General features: G+C 39.2%; 1 long non-coding RNA gene and 4 other non-coding genes across 5 annotated transcripts; 3 read left to right on the forward strand and 2 right to left on the reverse strand.

The window, feature by feature from the left end:
• Nucleotides 1-8437: 8437 nt before the first annotated feature.
• LOC131703025 (uncharacterized) lies at nucleotides 8438-14779 on the reverse strand. Its single transcript, XR_009309643.1, has 3 exons — nucleotides 9797-14779; nucleotides 9429-9500; nucleotides 8438-8511 (listed from the first exon to the last, which is right to left on the reverse strand). It is a non-coding gene; the product is annotated as an uncharacterized LOC131703025 (long non-coding RNA).
• Nucleotides 14780-16500: 1721 nt separating this feature from the next.
• Nucleotides 16501-16573, forward strand: trnaf-gaa (transfer RNA phenylalanine (anticodon GAA)). The gene has a single exon. It is a non-coding gene; the product is annotated as a tRNA-Phe (tRNA).
• A 134-nt stretch (nucleotides 16574-16707) lies between these two features.
• On the reverse strand, nucleotides 16708-16781 carry trnan-guu (transfer RNA asparagine (anticodon GUU)). The gene has a single exon. It is a non-coding gene; the product is annotated as a tRNA-Asn (tRNA).
• A 996-nt stretch (nucleotides 16782-17777) lies between these two features.
• trnal-caa (transfer RNA leucine (anticodon CAA)) lies at nucleotides 17778-17887 on the forward strand. The gene is made up of 2 exons: nucleotides 17778-17815; nucleotides 17842-17887. It is a non-coding gene; the product is annotated as a tRNA-Leu (tRNA).
• A 2648-nt stretch (nucleotides 17888-20535) lies between these two features.
• trnaw-cca (transfer RNA tryptophan (anticodon CCA)) lies at nucleotides 20536-20607 on the forward strand. Its single transcript has one exon. It is a non-coding gene; the product is annotated as a tRNA-Trp (tRNA).
• Nucleotides 20608-21015: the final 408 nt, after the last annotated feature.

The following is a 21015-nucleotide window of genomic DNA, read 5'->3' on the forward strand; positions in this document are numbered from 1 at the left end:
CATTCTCTATATGTTTCTACATTGTGGTTGCACAGGGACAATGTTAAAAAAAAAAAAAAAAAAAAAACTAGAGCCCACAATTAACCAATATAGAAAGGAAGGCGGGAGAAATGTATTGCCTGTGTGCAGTACCTTACACTTTTGTAACACAATGTCATTTGCCATGTGTCTGCCCAGTTCTGAATGCTGTCTAGATCATTCTGAATTACCTTTGCTGCTGCAACAGTGTTTGCCACTCCTCCTATTTGGAACTGCAAACACAAGTCAAAAAGGAAGTTAGAAAGGCCAAGAGAGATAGATACAAATGAACATTGCTAAGGGGGCTAAAACCAATTCCAAAATGTTTTAACAGCAAGAGAACATTCAAAGAGGAGGTTAAATGTCTAATCATAGACTAAGAAAAAAAAAATAGCAAATATATTAAATGATTACTTTTCACAAGTTTTTACAAAGGAGGATACGGACAACATGCCTCACATGTCAACCTGTTCCTATCCAGTTTTAAATAACTTTAGCATAACAGAGGCAGAAGTGTTAAAGGGACTAGGAGCACTTAAAATAAACAAATCCCCTGGGCCGGATGAGATCCTCCCAATAGTACTCATAGAAATGAAAGATGTTATTTACAAATCACTAACTAAGATCATGCAACAGTCTCTTGACACAGGGGTTGTACCAACAGACTGGAGAATTGCAAACGTAATACCAATCCACAAAAAGGGAGACAAAACCAAACCAGGTAACTACAGACCAATAAGTCTGACTTCAATTATATGTAAACCTATGGAAACTATAATAAGATCCAAAATGGAAAATTACCTATATGGTAACAGTATCCCGGGAGACAGTCAGCATGGTTTTAGGAAAGGGAGATCGTGTCTAACTAACCTGCTTGATTTTTTTTGAGGATGCAACATCGACAATGGATAATTGCAAAGCATATTTTATGGTTTATTTAGATTTCCACAAAGCTTTTGACAAAGTCCTGCATAAAAGATTAATTCTCAAACTGAACACAGTAGGGATTCAAGGAAATGCATGCACATGGATTAGAGAGTGGTTAACATGTAGAAAACAGAAAGTACTGATTAGAGGAGAAACCTCAAAATGGAGTGAGGTAACCAGTGGTGTACCACAGGGATCATTATTGAGTTCTCTGCTACTCCTAATCTACATTAATGATTTAGATTCTGGTATAGTAAGCAAACTTGTTAAATTTACAAACAACACAAAAAATAGTAGTGGCAAACACTGTTGCAGCAGCAAAGGTCATTCAAAATGATCTAGACAGCATTCAGAACTGGGCAGACACATGGCAAATGACATTTAATAGAGAAAAGTGTAAGGTACTGCACGCAGGTAATAAAAATGTGCATTATAAATATCATAATATGACACTTATTGAAACACAAGTGCAGTGCTTAGAACACATATACAAATAGAACTAATCCACTCTTCTATTAAACTGTGAACTTAGTGTTTGATTGAATCCCTCTCTGTTTGTATAGCCTGGAAACAGGCACCAGTGCCCTGCCAAGCTGCACACACTGCCATCATTCACACTGACCACAAGAGGGAGCCAGAGCACCACTGCTGTCCATAATGTAATAACACAGTAATAAGACAATGGAAATAGGCAGCAGTTACCTCCCCAGTCAGCCCAGTTCTCCCATTGTTAACAGAAAGCTCCTCACATCCAGTCATCTAAACACTACAGTGTGGTCTGTGACTGTATATGGGAGATACTGAAATTGAAGGAATCTATGAAAAAGACCAAGGAGTTTATGTTGACTCAGAAATGTCTACATCTAGACAATGTGGGGAGCTATAAAAAGGCCAACAAGATGCTCATATATATAGTGGAAAGTGTTGAATTTAAATCAAATAACGTTAAAACTTTACAATGCATTAGTAAGACCTCATCTAAAATATTGTGTTCAATTCTGGTCACCTCGCTACAAAAAGGATATTGCTGCTTGTCACAAAGACGGCCGGAGTGGGTGGCGTCAGACCAGAGCCAGGAAATAAACAGAGACTTGGGGTTTTGGTGAAGCTGAGCGCGTGATCGCGCTCAGCATTTAATAAGTAACAGACAGAAAATAAAAAGGTTGTAACACAAAACACAGGGCACGGCACTGGTAGCCAAAACAAAGAGTCAAACAAAAACGAACACTAAACAAACACGTACTGTGCTGGTCCTGCAGCACCACGTAGCAATTACTCACTTGCTCGTTCTCGTTCTCGTTCTCGTTCTCGTTCTCGTTCTCGTTCTCCTCACTCTCTCTCTGTTCTTTCGCCCTGAACACACAACCCCGAATGAATGAAACGTGCATCTATTTATACTGTTGTGCTGGGATTCAATTAATAATTAATTATTCACTTGAATCCCAGCACGTGAATTAATTATGTGCAACCTCGTGCGCGCATATTACTTACTTTAAATGCACGTACAGTGATGTGCAATCCCGTGCCTAAATACAATTATACAATTTAAATACCACGTGAAACACAGACCCGTTTATATCCCGTGTACCAATCTCTATACACCAACATTAACACACGCAACATACAACACAGAAATTCACACAGGGGCGGAGCACATTGCCACACTGCTATAGAAAGAATATGTCATATGCAGACAGGCTTAAAGAATTGAATCTATTCAGTCTTGAACAAAGAAGACTACGCGGTGATCTGATTCAAGCATTCAAAATCCAGAAGGTATTGACAATGTTGGCCCAAGGGACTTTTTCAACATCAAAAAAGAAACAAGGACCAGGGGTCACACGTGGAGATTAGATAAAGGGGCATTCAGAACAGAAAATAGGAGGCACTTTTTTACACAGTGAATTGTGAGGGTCTGGAACCAACTCCCTAGTAATTTTGTTGAAGCTGACACCCTGGGATCCTTCAAGAAGCTGCTTGATGAGATTTTGGGATCAATAAGCTACTAACAACCAAACGAGCAAGATGGGCTGAATAGCCTCATCTCATTTGTAAACTTTCTTATGTTATAGAAGTGGGAGTATTTAAATGCTGTCCAAATGCTCACTGACATTAATCGATAAACTTGACTGTTATAATACAAGTTAATACAGACAGCACAGTGAGTCTTTAGAGCAAGGTCAATTCTAGCACATCATGATAATACAATACACACATTTGTGATTTGTTTCCCCAAAGTTGGAGAGTAATTCATTAGTAGAAGTGAAAGATGAGAGATGGTCCAGGTTCAATAACCAGTTTAATGTAGGGAGCACACAGTAAAGTAAAAGCAGGGTTTGCCATAACGCCTCCAGCATCCCATCATGCCTCTTGGTTTACCCACAATATGCAAGTAACAATTACCTGGGAAAGAGCAACGTGCTTCTGAATGGCTAAACCGATGACATTATAGAAACAATCAGGCACTTTCTCCTTTACTAAATATGCAATGCAGAAGAAAGAGGAAATACATGAATCCTCCCTTGCACTGTTAAGAGTTCTTTGTTGTCAATAAAGAGTGCTTTTTGAATGATTTCAGTGGTGGCAGTTTGACAAGAATACATGTCATGTGAAATAAACCAGTCCAAAACGAGACATTGATGCTAATAGTTTTATTGCTTAAAAAGCTTTACAGAAAGAGACAGGCTTTTACCCAGTTTCATGTAACAGCAGATAGTGTTGTTTTGGCAGGACAGCATTTATACTGGTCAACAGTTGGAGCATTTGTTGTCATGAATGCAAATAAAGAGATTTTAAAATAATTGAGAGATGAAGAAAATCTCTATATAAACACAATGTTTTTGTCAGTCTGTGAACAAGGCCTGTCACGGGTCACTTGTGACATCACAGGGTGGCTGTGAGGAGCTGGGAGAAGAAAGGAGTCTACTGGTCAAACCTGACTCGGTGCAGTGATTATGAGCTGGGGCAAATCAATCAAGCACGCTCTCCAAGTAACGCTTTGTATATGTGCCCATGTGGAGTTGTATTTCTATTCAAACATGTGTGAGCATGTGATCTCACTGAGAATCTGAGACTACATGTTAAATAAGGACACCTTTCCATACAATGTAAAGACCTGCTTCATGAGAGGCAGGGAATCACCCAATAGAAAAAAATAATGTTGTCTCTATTATATATCCTTGAAGAGATTGACCAAATGCACAACAGGGAGCAGCTGTTTTAAACAAGCTGTGAATGGCCTGATAGAAATAAGTATGGGTCTGTAGCTGTGTGTGGGGAGAGGGACCAGAACAGAAAGGTTACAGCGATGCTATAAAAGAAGGTTGCTGGTGTGTTTAAGCTTTGCTTGCAGGTCTGCTGTCAGGTAAACTCCAGCACTGTGATCCCTGGGTGCTGCTGCAGCTCAGTAGTGCTGGCATCGCCTGCAGCGGTAGGTACGCCGGTCTGAAACCAATTGAAGACATTATCAGCAACCTGGGCAGAAAAGCTATTGTTCTGATCCATACCCTACAGAGCATTGCACAGCTAGGTAATGAGATTGTGGGGTGGTAATGGTCAGCATTGTCTAATAATATAGACAATCAGTGTCACACTGAGCTGCAGAATTGAACTCCCTCCTATGTGTAGATAGCATCCTCCACACTCTTTGTATTGCACTCATTTAAATTACAAATTTGAAAAAAAAGCTTTGTGTAATTCAGCATGCAATTTCACAATCCCAAAGGGTATGGAATCAACTGCTAAACTGTGGATCCACCACAACCTCTCAATACAATCCTATCAATAAAAAACACGGAAACCCTCTATACTAGTTCAAATGCCAAACATGCTTCTGAGGCTTTATTCAGAGCAATCCTAGATCAAAGCTCCTTTGTTTTGACCCCTGCTTTTATATTTTGTTTCACTAAAATGACAAAAGTTCCACAGGAGATTGAGGTCAGTGGACCCTTCTTCTCAACTCAAAGCCAACCCTGACATAATGACCTCCCACAGAGAACTACTGTACACACACCATAAAACAGCAGCAATCCCATTCATCAGATCTCCTGGGATTATTTGTGGAGTTGGTTACTCCGGCATGAGATCATACACATGTAATAAGTTTAAGTATACATTTCAGGATTGCAGGAGACAGGTTAGACTTTCCTCTTTCCAATAAGTTACGAATGACCTCAAATCAATCAATAGTTTGAGACAATGCAGTTGAAAGATGAATCATAAACTCATCTTGATATTTCCAGTTGAAGGATTATGATGGATGGCATCTGTTATAAAACTTATTCCAACAATTCTGTGTCTCTCTTGGAGTTCCATCCATATTTGACCTGGTCAACCTCATGTTCTAAACTGATATGGAATGACACTTGGTTTTCTATTTCAAATTGTTCTAATATATCCCACAACCAATGTATACAGAAATAATAAGGCATACTCACAGCGAGCGCAGCGGTACCCATGACGGTAGTAGAAATAGTAGTGATAGTGATGAGCTACACAAAAAAAGAAAAGATAATTAGGAACAGTCTATTTTTAACACAGAGCTTCTTAAACCCACTGCCTTCCACACTGTAGCCCAGAACTCAACCCCCTGAGCTACCCAGGGACAGTGGCCCAGTGGTTAAAGAAAAGGGCTTGATACCAGGAGGTTCACATCCTGGCTCAGCCACTCACTCACTGTGTGTGACCCTGAGCAAGTCAAAACGTAAAACTGGAGTCCTATTGTAAGTGACTGCAGCAGCAGTTGTTGATGCATAGTACACCCCCTAGTCTCGAAGGCACTTTGGAGAAAAGCGACTGCTAAAAGACTAATGAATAAAAAAAGTAATACTCAGATCCACAAGCATGCACATTGCCTTCCACTCTGCAGGGCACCACTTTCTCTAAACACTGAGCTATCAAACCCATTAACTCCTATACTACAGCCCAGCACTAACCACTAAACTGCTCAAACCCACTACCTTCCACACTGCAGCTCTGCACTCTAGTCACTGTGTCACTGAAGCCTCTCAGCAAAGCTACACTGATAAACAATTCATGCCCTGATTGAAAATAATAAATAAAACCCACTGATTGCTGCATAAAATAAAGTAGAATCCATTTACTTACCATAGTAGCATCTGTACCTTACTGTGAAAGATACAAGTGATATATTGAGTTCAATCCATTTGAAGTCACTGCAGTGGCTGCTTTGTACAAGAATGGGGCCTCAGTAGTTTATTAGAGAGCTATATATATTTCAAAGGAGTGTCTCTCTATTTGTACATTTCTATTATTGGCAAAATCCAAAGACAGGGCTCCTTCTTTATATCCCCTCCCACAGGATACAGAACACCTCACTATGTGAGTATGTATTAAATAAAGATGGCATTTCATATTAAGATCAGCTAATTCATACTATTATACAATAATACCCCATTCCATATTCTCAACATCAGCTGTAGGAGGCCCCATTGTTAACATGTATTCATTTCTTGTGACGCGCACAGTACATGTGTATTGTATTGTAGTGTACAGTCACATTTTTATTAAAATATCAGATTCACACTTACCACGAGCACAGATGCTATAATCTGGAAATGAAATAAACATACACCATTAAATACAATTTAAAAATATATATACAATTCATTTCTACATATTAATGTACCATAATAAAATAAAATACTTACAACAGTAAGCTGTTCCAAAGAAAAAGAAAAACAGAAACAGTGGTTATTGGATTTAATAGTTCACTTTATATTCATGTTTGAGTTCCATTTACTGGAATGTTTTCTGTTCCTCTGAGAATATCAGTTGATTTTGATAGCTGTTACAGGCTTAATGAAGACACCAAGGGGCACATTTCAAAGTGTTTCCTCCAGTCTGTCCAGAACTATGAAACCACTCCATGGTAGAATATGTTGTAATACTGAAGTGTTTCTCAATGTCTTCAATCAATTGACCTTCAGTCTACAATCCATGCAGTTCACCCAAACCAGGAGCCAGCTCCAGAGAGACACACACTTACTTCTGTAGTATCTTTTGGACAGGGCATCCTTCTTCACTACCATGGACTGTGTCAGGACCACTTCAGAATCCACTTCAGGAGACAGAAAGCACGTGAAGTTCATTAAACAAACAGTAGGTTGCATCCCTTCTATTTAAACACAGACCATGTTGAGGAACTGTCCAAATTTGGATTAGGATTTCAATGTACATTAAAGAAGATTGCTGAACAGTAAGGAGCTTCAGATTTCATTTTGTTAGAGTGTGTGTTACAATGTTTTCACCTGAGTTCAGGAGCTGCTCTTCAGTTCTAGTTGCCTGTCTTAGATATATGTACATAATGTAGGCTGGATCAGTCAAAGTGTCTTTATAGAAGAGCCAGTGACTGGATCACGCTTCCTTCTGCTTTCAATTCACTGCTATGCACTAGATGGTGATGGCACTTACTAACAGAAAGATATTTCAGTCTGCATTACATATGAAAAGAATCACACAGACTTATGCACAAAACAACTGTGGTGAACTATGAAAGGTGCTATATAAAATAAATATTGATTGATAAAAAGGTAAGGGAACAGGACAACCTTTTAGTCAAGTTATTATATCTCAGTTGGGCGATCCTTCTTACTGACATTTAAGGTGATCAATTAATACAATATGTCTTATTAAAGGTGCTGCATCAACACATTTAAATGCACATGTTAAATGCAAACAGGTGAAATATTTTCAAAGTGTATATCCCTCAAGCTTTGTGTTTTCCTCTTCCGCATCAGTGTGACAGACAGACAGACAGACAGACAGACAGACAGACAGACACTCAACCGAAGAAGCTACAGGCTATCTGTACTCACTGTCAGCTCTTTTCTCCATCATATTGTCTCCTATCAGGTAAAACAGAAATAGGTTTATACAGTTAGACGTACATTAGGAAACAGATCTGGGCACTTTGCGTTAGTGCCAGTAGAGAAACAGCAGCTAAATATGCTCAGATTCACTGGGGTTTGGCCTTAAGTCTATCATCTGTAATTCACAATGTGTTCCTCTTGAAGGTTTAACGTTGTACCCACACACTACCCAGACGTGCTTTTCAAAGGACTCACCCAACTCCCGCTCTCCTTTGAGTCCATCACTGTCCAGTTCAGCATCACTGTCACCTGAATCCTCTGCCTCTGGAACAGGGAGAAGAGAGCTTCATGAAGCAATGAAGGATTCCCTCGACTGCAGTGCACAGCTTCATAGGACACTCAACACAGGGAGGCAGAGAGTTCCCCATTACATTGCAATGCAGAGCTGTGAGGTTTAACCAGGAGATTTCTGGATATACAGTAGCCCTTGATGTTATGCATGATTAGCGATGATTAGTCAGGTTAAGTTTCTAAACAAATTGTGTGGTCTGTCCAGGACTGTGCTTTTTTGTCATTGCTTAACTTAAATCCTGCAAATAAGAAACTTTCTTTCTTTCTTTCTTTCTTTCTTTCTTTCTTTCTTTCTTTCTTTCTTTCTTTCTTTCCTTACCCAGTGCTCTCTTGTTCTCCAGTGCTCCTTCCTGCTCCTCTGAGTCTTCCAAAGTGTTGCTGAGATCTGTAAACACAGGCTGTGGTTACATTTTTAATGAGAGCAGTCCTGTGTTGTATCCAGTGCTATGAAAGGAATGACAGCATGGAATGGAGAATGCAAACAGACCGATTAGGAAAACTGGGATTTTTTAAAATTGTATTAAGATTTTTGTATCTGTATTGAAAACATGTAATTATGGTCATAAAATTCTGCACTTTTGTTAATAACTGCAACAGTGTAGAATAGTTGAATTAATATTATATAAATAAACCACTTTAAAGTGCCACCTATTATATAAGGCAAGGAATTGTAATAAATCAACTTGCAGTAAACAGTTTGCATTTTTAATATCTCTTAAATAAATTATTATATTAAATCTGCTGTATAAAAAGTGGTTTGAATATTAGCACAATAAATGAAAGAGCAGGTCTATATGTTTCAAGGATATGTATATTTTGTGAAAAAGGTAAATCAAACTGAATGAACATTTTAAAATCTCAATGTATTTTATTCACACCCTGCAATGGTTTATTGAAGAGATGAGCAGGAGGCAAGATCGACTCGAAGGGAAATTTCAAATGCAAACCTTGATTTGTTCCCCCCCCCCCCCCCAATATATTTAAATATTTACTGTTTATGACTGTTTCATTTCTAATAAGTTATTATAAATGATAAGAAACGACGAGTTGATTTGGCTATTCACGTGGATAAGCCACAGCTGCATTTTACAGTACCAGGGAATCCTTCTGGTCTGAAGCAGCCTCTTAATAAGGGGTCCCCATGGTGGGAGGTGGTTGATGCAACACATGGGAGATTTAAAGTTCTTTAAATGCTGTGTCTTATTCTAGTGGAGTACAGGCTCATCAAATCAATCCCCAAGACAAGTAGACAAACCTCTGTGTTGAGAATATAGGATTGAGTTCTGGAAGAATGGATCTTACCCAGTTCTCTCTTGCTGGCCTGGTAATCATCATCTCCCAGCTCTTCAGAGTCATCAAGGAGGCTCCTTGCATCTGCACACATAAGAAATGGAGGGGGTGGAATCATTCTTTTAAATGGCAATGTACAAATTAAGAACAAAGAAGGATATTCTTATGGTAAGTTGATTATTCAATGATGCAGCATTGAGGAAAAGCCTGCCTTCTCCACTATGTTATCTCATGGAAGACTGTCTGCTATCTCCCTACCCTTCTGTTATTCTGATGAAAGTCAGTCAATGCCATCTCTTCCCCCATTTATTTTACGTTGAAGGCAATCAATGCAATCCCTCCCTCCCTCCCCATGTTACTCAGAAGAAAGGCAGTCTTACCAGCCCCTGACAGAAGACATGCTGTCAGGACCGAGAGGAGAATGGCTCTTGTAGTCCAGGCTTTCATCTTGACAAGGTGCTGATGCTGCTTTTCCACTCTTCAGCTGCTCTGGTCCCTCCACCCTGCTCTGTTTTATACCCTCTCCCAGGCAAATGCACTCCTTCACCACTAAACCCTCATCAAGAACCCTTTCTTTTTCAACACTGTGATACTGTGTGATGCCCTCCTCTTCCAAATTTCAATACTTCACTTGAAAACTATTTCCTCTATACCCTATGATCCAAATCTATTGACACAGTGTCAGTGATCTCCATTGTTCTCTTAACACAGTGCAGGATCAGTGCTGGGGTCAGCAGGTGCAGACAGGGGGCCCCATATACAGTATTAAAGGCAAAAGAATGATTAGTTATCAGTCATGCAAAATGAAGCATTCTCTGGAATTTCATATCTACAGTACAGTACTGCAAACACCTGGCTCACAAACATGTTCATTATACCAGGTGTTGTGGTTGAGCTGCTTCTTTCATTAGCAAATCAGTCAGCTGCTGTACGGTGTGGAGTGCATGTTTCTTATTGAAACATTTCACAATTGTATTACTAAGTCTCTTTTTAGAAGGAAAAAAGTAGGATTGAAATACACAGTGGGTGTGAGAGAAAGACCTTGGTGTTGTGATAGACTCATTTCTACCAGCAACGGGGAAGCAATCATAAAGATGAAGACTAATCCCGGGGCTTAAAGGAACGAGCTGTGAAGAGGGTACTGAATTTGTTTAGCTTGAACACAGAACAATTAGGCAGACTTGACTGAAGTCTTTAAAAACTTGAAAGGTGTTGACAAAGTTAACCCAAACTAATACCTCAAGCATAGCACTGACACCAGGGTCAGAGGGCACTGTTGGAAATTAAGTGTGGATAGCCATAGGACAGAGGGTAGGAAACACCTTCTCACAGAGTATGGTGAGGGGATGGAATGGGTTACCAAGTCATGTTGTTAGGGCTGGGATCCTTTAAGACCCGACTTAACAGGTTTGAGATCAATCAGCTGCTGCACTGATGGGCCGAATGCCCTCCCTGGTTCTGTGTTCTGAATTCTGGATCTCCAGTGTGCTGGCATTGATTGGTAACTCCTCTCCAGAGTCAGTTGTTTTCCTTGTACACTCAACCAACCCTAAATATGCTGAGAGAACAGTTGAGGGAACTAAATCAATTCAGTCTGGAACAAAAAAAAGACTAGAGACTAAAGCTTTTAAAAAGTTGGAGTTAACTGTAGTCACTCTTTCAAGCACAGCAGAGAGACAAGGACTAGAGTACACAGTTATAAGTGGAGACAGACTTAGGACAGAGGTTAGGAGACACATCTTCTCAAAGTAAGTTACTTAACCTCCTTGTGCTCCGTCCTTCGGATGAGATGTAAAACCAAGGTCCTATTGGAAGTGACTCTGCAGCAGAAATTGTTGGTGTATAGTTCATTCCCTAGTCTGTGTAGTTGCTTTGGATAACAGCGTCTGCTAATTGACACATTTATTATTACACCCAGTGTCAAAAAGGGCTCGGGTTGATGTGCTCCTCCAACTGGGCAACATCCCTTGCAGTGGAGTTAACAAACAATCAACAGACAAGGGAACTGAATCTATTTAGCCTGGAACAAAGAAGGATTAGAGAAGACACTTCTCACAGAGTTGGGAGTGTTTGAAATGGGTCACTAGAATGGTGCTGCTGCAGAGTCATTAGGATGTCTTTAAAAGCCAACTAGATGAAAGCCAGGGATCAGTCAGCTACTAGAAAAGTATTGATGCATTAAATTCCCTGATTTTGTTCATAACTTTTCTTATATTATTAAATCAATGCCCTATTGTAAGTGACTGCATATAATGCACAGTTCACAGCCTACCTCTGTAAAGCACTGTGAGATGGTGGTCCACTATGAAAGGTGCTATATAAAAATAAAGATGTTATTATTATATTATTACAAGCTAAAAAGATTATTATTTATTTATTTCTTAGCAGACGCCCTTATCCGTCTTACAACATTTGGAATTCAAAGAGAAAGAATAAATATGGTGTTTAACTTGTAATGCAATATATGAACATGTGAGCCTCCACACCTTGCATTACACTCAAATGCAGGTGCATAAGCTTCTATATGAAACCAAAGGAGTAACTGCACCTGCACAGAAAACAGCACATACTCAAGTATAAGCGCATGCGTCAATTCCTAGTGAGTATACGGTAATAAAACTAAACCTGATCTCACTGCTAAACATTACTACAGTACTAGCTTCAATAGTTCCTTTAAACAAACCTCTCCCAATTCCAATAATATGACATTATTAGTACATAAATAGGTTACTTTTTAATTAACCAACCATTAAGAACACAATGAACAATGTTTGATAGTTTTAATGAGCTCGTTGCTAACAGTTACTAGACTAAACAAGCAGCACTTCAAATGAAGCGTGACCACTGCTCCCACTGAACACCTGATTGTGCATTTCAAAGGAACTTTGATGGATATCACATCACTGATGCATGTGCTGAAATATGGAAATATAAAAAGCAAATGTGTCACCAGTAGTTCAATTGCTTTTTGAGTAATGGCTTCTTTCTTCCCACCCATCCATACAGGCCAGCTTTGTGTAGGGACCGGCTTATTGTTGATGTGTGATACCATTCCTGTTATTCTACATTGCAATTATCGGTTAACGCTGTGTCTGTGTTCCTATGAACAAAGTGAAGGAAAAGGCATTTTCATATGAACATCTTTTTATTCTACGTCCTGTACAAAACAAGCCTCAGTGCTGCTGGTCTTTCTCACCTCCTGTAGCCTCACACTGTAGCATTGCATCCACTTCTACCTCCCTGTCAATCACCATCATGACTGCCGTTCTGCCTTTGCATTGTTCTAATGCAAACATCCATTTCTCTACTGCAAACATGCTTAGAAACCAAGCCAGGAGACTTGCAGTCTTAGCAAAGTGTCTAAGGAATGTCTTTTTGTTACCTGATACTGTACTGTGAGAACGGTTTTGAAGGAAACGGTCAACGCAGAATACAAGTTTCAATGTGTCAAATACAATGAGCAGACAAGCGACTGCAGCAGGATAGCCTGCTTATTCTCAAAGCAGTTTCATTTAAACACGTGATTTACACAACTCAAACTTTTTAAAGTGCAGCAATATGTTTTTTGTACAAACTCCACCTGTGTAATAATCATTAGCAACAACACTGGAAGCTTACTTGTGCAACGTCACGTGAACTGTAGATATAAATCCAATAACATCCCTTGTAGTATTAAAATACATTTGTAATGGTGTGGCTCTCCCTATTGTATGTATCCTGTGCAAACTCATCTCTGCTCTTAAATAATAACCTGTATTAGTAAATGTTTATAAGCAATATGAGCGACCGTTTCCTAATTCCGTTTAACCATCAGCTGAACAAAGTACTTTATTTAGAGACTCAATCTAGAGACTCAATAAAATGATACAATTCAGTTGACACCTTACTGTGTTGTATTTACTTCCTCCAACTTCAACCCTTAATTGAACTTGTGGAACCACTCGGGTCCAAAATCTTACAGCGGATTGGTGCAGGCAGGGTGCTGCTGCCGCCCCTTTATTCACACAGTGAGGTCTGGAAAGATCGTGTAAATGTGTGTGTGTGGAACAAGAAGGAAACGGGACTAAAGCAAAAGAACGAGCAGCGAATGCGCCGCGACTGTACCAAAGACAAACTCAACAGCACTGGAGCGGAATACAATGAAACCATTTATCTAACAATAGATTCGCAGTCAAACAGTTCAATCAAACACTGAAACCCCATGTGCTGCTGCCTGTATGTTGATATTAAATCACAAATCATTATTCTAACCCTCTGCAATATGGTCTGTGACTGTCTCAGTGGGACTCTATACAAGACATCACTTTACCAGAAGGATACCATTGAAGGCTCTTAAATTAGACTGGCTAAGATTTACCAATCTAGTACTTTATTAATTTCTAGACTACCTATTTAAATATATAAAATAATACAATGCCTTGATTAGACTCCTTCTAGCCAATATTAGGACAGAACTGTGTTATTAACAACGCTTATAATAATCAAACACTTTAAAACGTGTCCGAAGAGAAATTCTAACCAAGATCTTTCCAACAGAAGGTAGTTTAAGGTGCTGGATTGACCAAGCAATACCACACAATAAAATCAATCTTACCTTGAAATATTAAAGGCTGTTTAATGTCTGCATCTGCAGCGTTTATACACCCTCGCACAGCTTTCAGCTCGTTCTCTGATATTTCCAATCTCAGCTTCAGACTTTCATTCTCTTTTTCCTTTTTGTTCCATTTCCACTCTGAATTCAGTGAATTTGCTGCCGACAGCTTTAGTAATCGCACAAAAGACGGTGTGTAGAGCCGCTTTCACTGCGTGCTCGATGGTAGAGGCGAGCTCGTCTTGAAAGAGCGACACGGACACGCTGACGCGTCCATCTTCACTGGTTTGAGTTTCACACTGGTCTAGCGGAATCCTCTTTTCAATCAGAAACACCGCCTGCGGTTTGTATTTAGTAATATTTATTTTTTACTGTAGCCTTCCCATTCAAATATATTCATCACTTCTTCTGGTGTAATAAAGAAAGAACACAAACAACATGCTTTGCAAGGAGTAACTTTACTTTGGTCTTTCAGAATCGCGCAGAGCTCTGCTGGAGCTTCAACGCGTTTGTTTCTCAGTAAATCATCTCATTGAAAAGCTCGACTTGTCTGTAGCTGCGACTGACGCGCTCCGCTCTGTGTGTGAAATTCAACACAGAAAAGGGATGCTTTCCTTTTCACGGAACTCCGTGCAGGTAATAAACAAACACAAAACTCACAAATTATTAGAAAACATTTCATCCCAGCCTAAATCCTTTAAACAGCAGGAGACAGCGTGTTGTAAAATCATCACTGACTGCAACCACCTCTCCACACATGAACAAAACAAACCTCTCTATTTCCTGCACTGAAATGAAAGCGTCACCAGCAGAAGGCGGGTCTGGTTGGAGTCATCGCGTATTATTGGCTGTAGAAACACTCTATCCCCAGCATGTGAGCCTGATTGGCTGTAGAAACACTCTATCCCCAGCACGTGAGCCTGATTGGCTGTAGAAACACTCTATCCCCAGCACGTGAGCCTGATTGGCTGGCCTCCCTGTCGGAGGCGGTTATGAAACTGGATGCCAGAGTTCGCCATGTTGGCTCTTTCAGCGCTGTGTTCAATGCGATGCATTCAGGCGCGTTAAGTAAGTGAGCCGCTCAGAAAGCACACGGAGCTGAATTTAAATGACTTAACGCTCTGCTACAGGAGAGCGCTGAGCGACTTTTAAAAATGGAGAATAATAATGATTTGCTTGTTAGTGTTTGTGAGGTGATGGTTGATGAAATGGCCCCGTGTGAAGTTACTGTCCCCTGCTGGACCTCGCTGAGTTCGGCGCTCTGTTTGGACTGAACCTCATATCTGTCTGTGTTTAATACCGACAATACCGACCTTAATAATGAACATTATAAATAATATTAATACCACAAACCTAATAATAATACATTAATAACTATAAAACAGCTCTACATTTAAAAAAGAAAAATGAAATTAAATAATACAAATTCGAAAACAACCATTTGTGGAGTAGTGGTTAGGGCTCTGGACTCTTGACCGGAGGGTCGTGGGTTCAAATCCCGGTGGGGACACTGCTGCTGTACCCTTGAGCAAGGTACTTTACCTAGATTGCTCCAGTAAAAACCCAACTGTATAAATGGGTAATTGTATGTAAAAATAATGTGATATCTTGTAACAATTGTAAGTCCCCCTGGATAAGGGCGTCAGCTAAGAAATAAATAAATAATAATAATTTTTACATTATTGTCTACATGCATCATCTCAGATAATTACAGTGTCATTTATCAGACCCTTCGGCGTTGTCTTTTGAAGAATTAAACCTGCCAGATCGAACGCAGGCTAACATTCAATTAATCAATCTATCTATTAATCATATATATTTTCTATAGCGCCTGATATGCGCTTCACAAAATCTACTTAAAAACAACAAAATATCTAATTGTAAGGCTGGTCGAACAAAATAAGTCTTCAGTGTAATTTTAAACAAAGAGCGCTTTCCACGATTTAAGATGCTTTAGAGAGACAGAATATTGGAATTGGCAGCCGAAACTGGGGGATAAAACTACCTGTGATCAAAGTGGGCAGAAAAGTTGCATACTTTGCATACCGTATTTGGGAGAAAAGAAAACGGATCATCTCTGATTTGCAACGTTTCCATGGTTCGGCCCGGCCACTGCCGTGTGACAGGTTAAAACGATGTTCAGTTTTTTTTTTTCTGCTGCTTCGTAATTCAGTTATGAGACAGCTGTAGCAGAGTGGCGCAGCGGAAGCTTGCTGGGCCCATAACCCAGAGGTCGATGGATCGAAACCATCCTCTGCTAGCTTGTTTTTCTTCTGTTAGCAAAGTAGTGTTTTTAAATATTAACTGAAGCAATTAATTAATATTACATATCGTAATCAAGGATGATATAATGCGCAAAGATACTTGTCTCATAAGAGCTGAAATAAATTATAGCGCTTTGATATTGTTACTAACGGATTGTTTAGAAATGTACGTAAGTATATTACAACTATTCTAAAAAAGAATGTTATCTCGAAAAAGTAGGCTTGACAAGCCGAAATTGCTCAGCTGGGAGAGCGTTAGACTGAAGATCTAAAGGTCCCTGGTTCGATCCCGGGTTTCGGCAAACAACAAGACGATATTGGTTTTGTATTATTTTGAACTAAAAAAAACAGCACATTTATTCTTCAGGGTAATTGGATGAAATAACAGCGTATCAGAGTGCCATTTTCTAATGTGATTAAGAAATGCAAAAAACATCGTCCCTGGGTGGGCTTGAACCACCAACCTTTCGGTTAACAGCCGAACGCGCTAACCGATTGCGCCACAGAGACCAACCTGTTAAGCAGCCAAAGCATACGGGAGTGATGAGCAAGGCGAGATGCTGCAGAACGTGATCGAGGGAGCAGAACTCATCAGAACCTGAGATCACATCTAAGAAGAAAGCAACACGGGGCAGGAAAGTCTATGTAATCGATTATGGAAGCACAGCATATGTCGTTTTGTTAGATAACACCCTGGGAGACAACAGAGCAGTGTGTGTAAATAGCTACAATGGAAACCATATACTTACGACTTAATTTTGATACAGAACTGTGGTCATGTGTAATCTGTTTTCATTATGATAAGAAAACTACAGTTCAGTGGATTATATTTGGAATCTTTGGTTCTGTCATTCACTTTTTTCTCTAATAAGAATAGCTCAGTTGGTTACAGTGAAAGACACCTCGAAAAGTCAGCCCGGCTAGCTCAGTCGGTAGAGCATGAGACTCTTAATCTCAGGGTCTCTGAATGGAGGCGTGGGTTCAAATCCCACTTCTGACAGTTGACTTTTACTTATTTTTAAAAATAATAAATTTCAGCACTCAATACCATTTTAATTTCCATTTTAAATCGGACTAAAATAGTGTTCCTAACACAGATTGCATTTTTGTTGTGTGAGACTCTTAATCTCAGGGTCGCGGGTTCGAGCCCCACGTTGGGCGTCATTTTTAAATACAAATTGAAGATGTTTCTTCGAGACAACGGAGCAAAGTCTGATTCTGTTCACATTGTATACAGTATTGCAACAAAATTACTTATTGGTCATTGTCAAATAGCAATTGCTATTGTAAAAAGCATGCATCGTTTATAGCTATAACGAAATTGAAATAAATAATCTTACTTTTTTGGGTTGACTTCAATCCGTTTCTTTTTTTTTAGAATTGTCTTAGCATCATTCATGGAGCATCAGTTGGTATGTGCGTAATAAACCCAATCGGGCCTTGATACGATCCCCTACTGTGTGCTGAAATAAATAATGCGTTTTTCTACATTAACAAACTCAGCTTGTCAGAATGGCCGAGTGGTCTAAGGCGCCAGACTCAAGGACTCTGTCTTTCTAAAGAATGTGTGTTCTGGTCTCTGAATGGAGGCGTGGGTTCAAATCCCACTTCTGACAGTTGACTTTTACTTATTTTTAAAAATAATAAATTTCAGCACTCAATACCATTTTAATTTCCATTTTAAATCGGACTAAAATAGTGTTCCTAACACAGATTGCATTTTTGTTGTAAACAGACTACTTGTTAACGTCACTGAAAAATATTTTGTGTCCAAACATGTTATTTAACTTGATTGTTTTAAAATTCCAAATAACATATTACTTTGAAAAACATCTCCGTCGACCACTGGATCGTGGTCTCAGGCTGGGACGTGGACCATTGAGAACAGTATAAACCATCTATTACTAGACGCAGCTTACAGGAGAAATGCCCTCGTTTAACATGCTAGGATGATCGACTTCGGCATTCTCCAACTGCTGTTTACATTTTCTAACACGTTATGAGGAAGAACAATATTTTGGTGTCCAAACATGTGTTATTTAATTTGATTGTTTTAATATTCCAAATAACATATTACTTTGAAAAACATATATTTTTTTAATACAGTCCTATTTGAGTATTTAAAATATGGTTATATTCAAATGCCAGAAACGGTGTGTTAATTTAACGGAGCGCCTAACGCCGCTCGGAACGTTCGCATTTTTAAATCCTAACGGTCTCTCCTCAGCTGAGCGGAATGTTCACGAGCCGGTTGCCTAGCAGCGTCTCCCCCTCCTTCTCTGCCCCGTTCAAATTTAGCTTTGTTATATTAGCGCAATTCTTTACTTACTTTTACAAATTAGCTTATTAGGGGCTTCGTGTTTTTAAGATGGTTCAGGTGCAGTCCGGACAGACTGACTGGAGCATCATTACAGTATACCGCACTGCGCTCAGCTCAGTGTGGCCGCTGATACACAAAATAATGAACGACTGTTTAAATAAATCACATGTATTGCTTTTTAATGCTAAATATGTATCTGGTATTCTAAGTATTATCAACAATTAATAATTCAGCTCTATTCATATTCAGAATGTAATACAGTATTAAAACTATCAAACTGACTGGAAACATGGAACACATTAATTGCGATCGATTCGATACCAATAGGATTACATAAGAGCTGTTGTGTATAGACAATGTCAGAAACGCCGAAATGAACACGGACGGTCTTTATTAAGGGCTGAATCGTTTAGATGTTCGAGAGATCTAGGTGTACTGGACAAATCTACTGGATTTTTTCCAAATCGTAAGTGTACCGCCTGTGATAATACATTTAAAACTAAGAAAATGCACAAGCCATACAACGAAAAAAAAGAGTACAGTATCTTACAAGTGATTGTGCTTCAGCTCATGTCATTAATGTGATTTCTTGTCCTAGCCATTTGCAATATGATGGTAAAACTACTAGACAGTAACAATTGCGCATTAATGAGCGAACATAAAAGTTCAATTAGGAGAAAATATATTCATCCACCACTAGCAAGACATTTTGTAGATGCCAAACATTCCGTTTCAGATCTTAAATTCTGTGGCATACAAACATTTTCAAGATCGCAGTGGTGGTAATGTCACGGGTGACGAATGTGTTGATTATTATTTTATTCAGTGTTATCACTTATGATTTTTGAATTTTAATTGGATTGGTTTTCCTTTTTTGCACAGTTTGTTTATTTGAATGATTGTTTCATTTTTGAGCATTAGATGCATTTTAATGTGTATTTGTTCACTTAACCATACGTCATCCACGCTCTGGTCCAGACCTCCTCTTAGGGCTCCTGTCCAGTCGCCTGTTTGGGCATCCCTCTCCATAGGGTGTTGCGCTTCAGCTGAAGTCCTCAGGAGAGATCCTGATATCCTGACAAACCACGAACGCAAAGGTTCTTGTCAGTACCTCTTTTCAAATGTCTTCAATCACCAAATTCTGCAGTCCTCCCAGAGTGAGTCTACGAGAAAAAATAAGAAAACGAAACTGACACTGTCCGTCCACAAAAAAACCCCAACCACTCGCTGTCTAATCTCGTCCTCTTTATTTTCGTTTACTTCCCTCAGCATCTCTCTCTTTCCTATTCCGGTATCTCCTAGTTCCATGCTCCCAGTCTCTTAGTTCCTCATCCTTTTTATACCTCAAAGCCCTTCTAATTCCAGGTGTGTACAGGTACCTGCAATTGTTTGGGGCGGGACCTGAGGTCCGTGTGCACAGTGCTTCTGATAAACAAAACAAAAAATACTTTAATTACGAACTCCGTTTCACCCGTGCACCAAACAAAACAGACAAATAATAATCAACACAGCAAAAACACAGTGCAAAGCAAACAGAAAATTATGAAAATTATGAAAAGAAAAAAAAACGATCTAAATAAAATGTTCACACACGATCTAAATAAAATATTCACACAATACTAATTAATACGTGCAGAAAATAAATAAATAAACACAGGCATATGATTCCCAGCCAATACAACTCTGTTTATGCCCACGTTTCAAATAATGAAATTTATAAAAGCAAATCGTATTGTTTTATGTTTTCTTTACTTTTAAAGCTGAGAATCAAACACACTTCCGACAACTTCATAGCCCTGCTGGCTACGAACAAGTATTGAGTCGGCTGTTTCCCATGACCCTGGTGATACCGCGTGTTTTCCTAGTATCAGCGTCGGCATTACCATGTGTTTGGCATGCTTGCTGTACACTCTAGCATTGCTTAACAAGCTGCCATTACACCTGGACTTCGTGGCGCAACGGTAGCGCGTCTGACTCCAGATCAGAAGGTTGCGTGTTCAAATCACGTCGAGGTCAAAGCCTCCTTTCTTTTTATTCCGCACTATTTCATTTTTTAACGTGTTTGAATTTGACTGTTTCCAGACATTTATTTATACAATTTAGCCTATACAACATATTGATTGTATAGCGATCAAACAGATATTTATTGTATTGCGATTCATTTTTATGTTTCATTTGATACAGCACAATAAACTAAAGTGAATCCGAAATTACTGTTGACCAGTCTTCATTGACACAGTTGGGTAATAAAGTCATATTAACACTTCCTTGCATGAGATAGTGAAAATGTGCGTAACCTTTCAGTAAGTATTTTAAATTCATCTGGGAAGGTTTAAGATTGTGAAGAAGTTTAAATATGCTGCGTATTTGCGCATTGGGAACTTTGCATAATGACGTTTTTATTAATGCCACTTTCTTAACGAC

The sequence above is a fragment of the Acipenser ruthenus genome, chromosome 32, assembly GCF_902713425.1.
Source record: "Acipenser ruthenus chromosome 32, fAciRut3.2 maternal haplotype, whole genome shotgun sequence".
Classification (NCBI taxonomy): Eukaryota; Metazoa; Chordata; class Actinopteri; order Acipenseriformes; family Acipenseridae; genus Acipenser; species Acipenser ruthenus.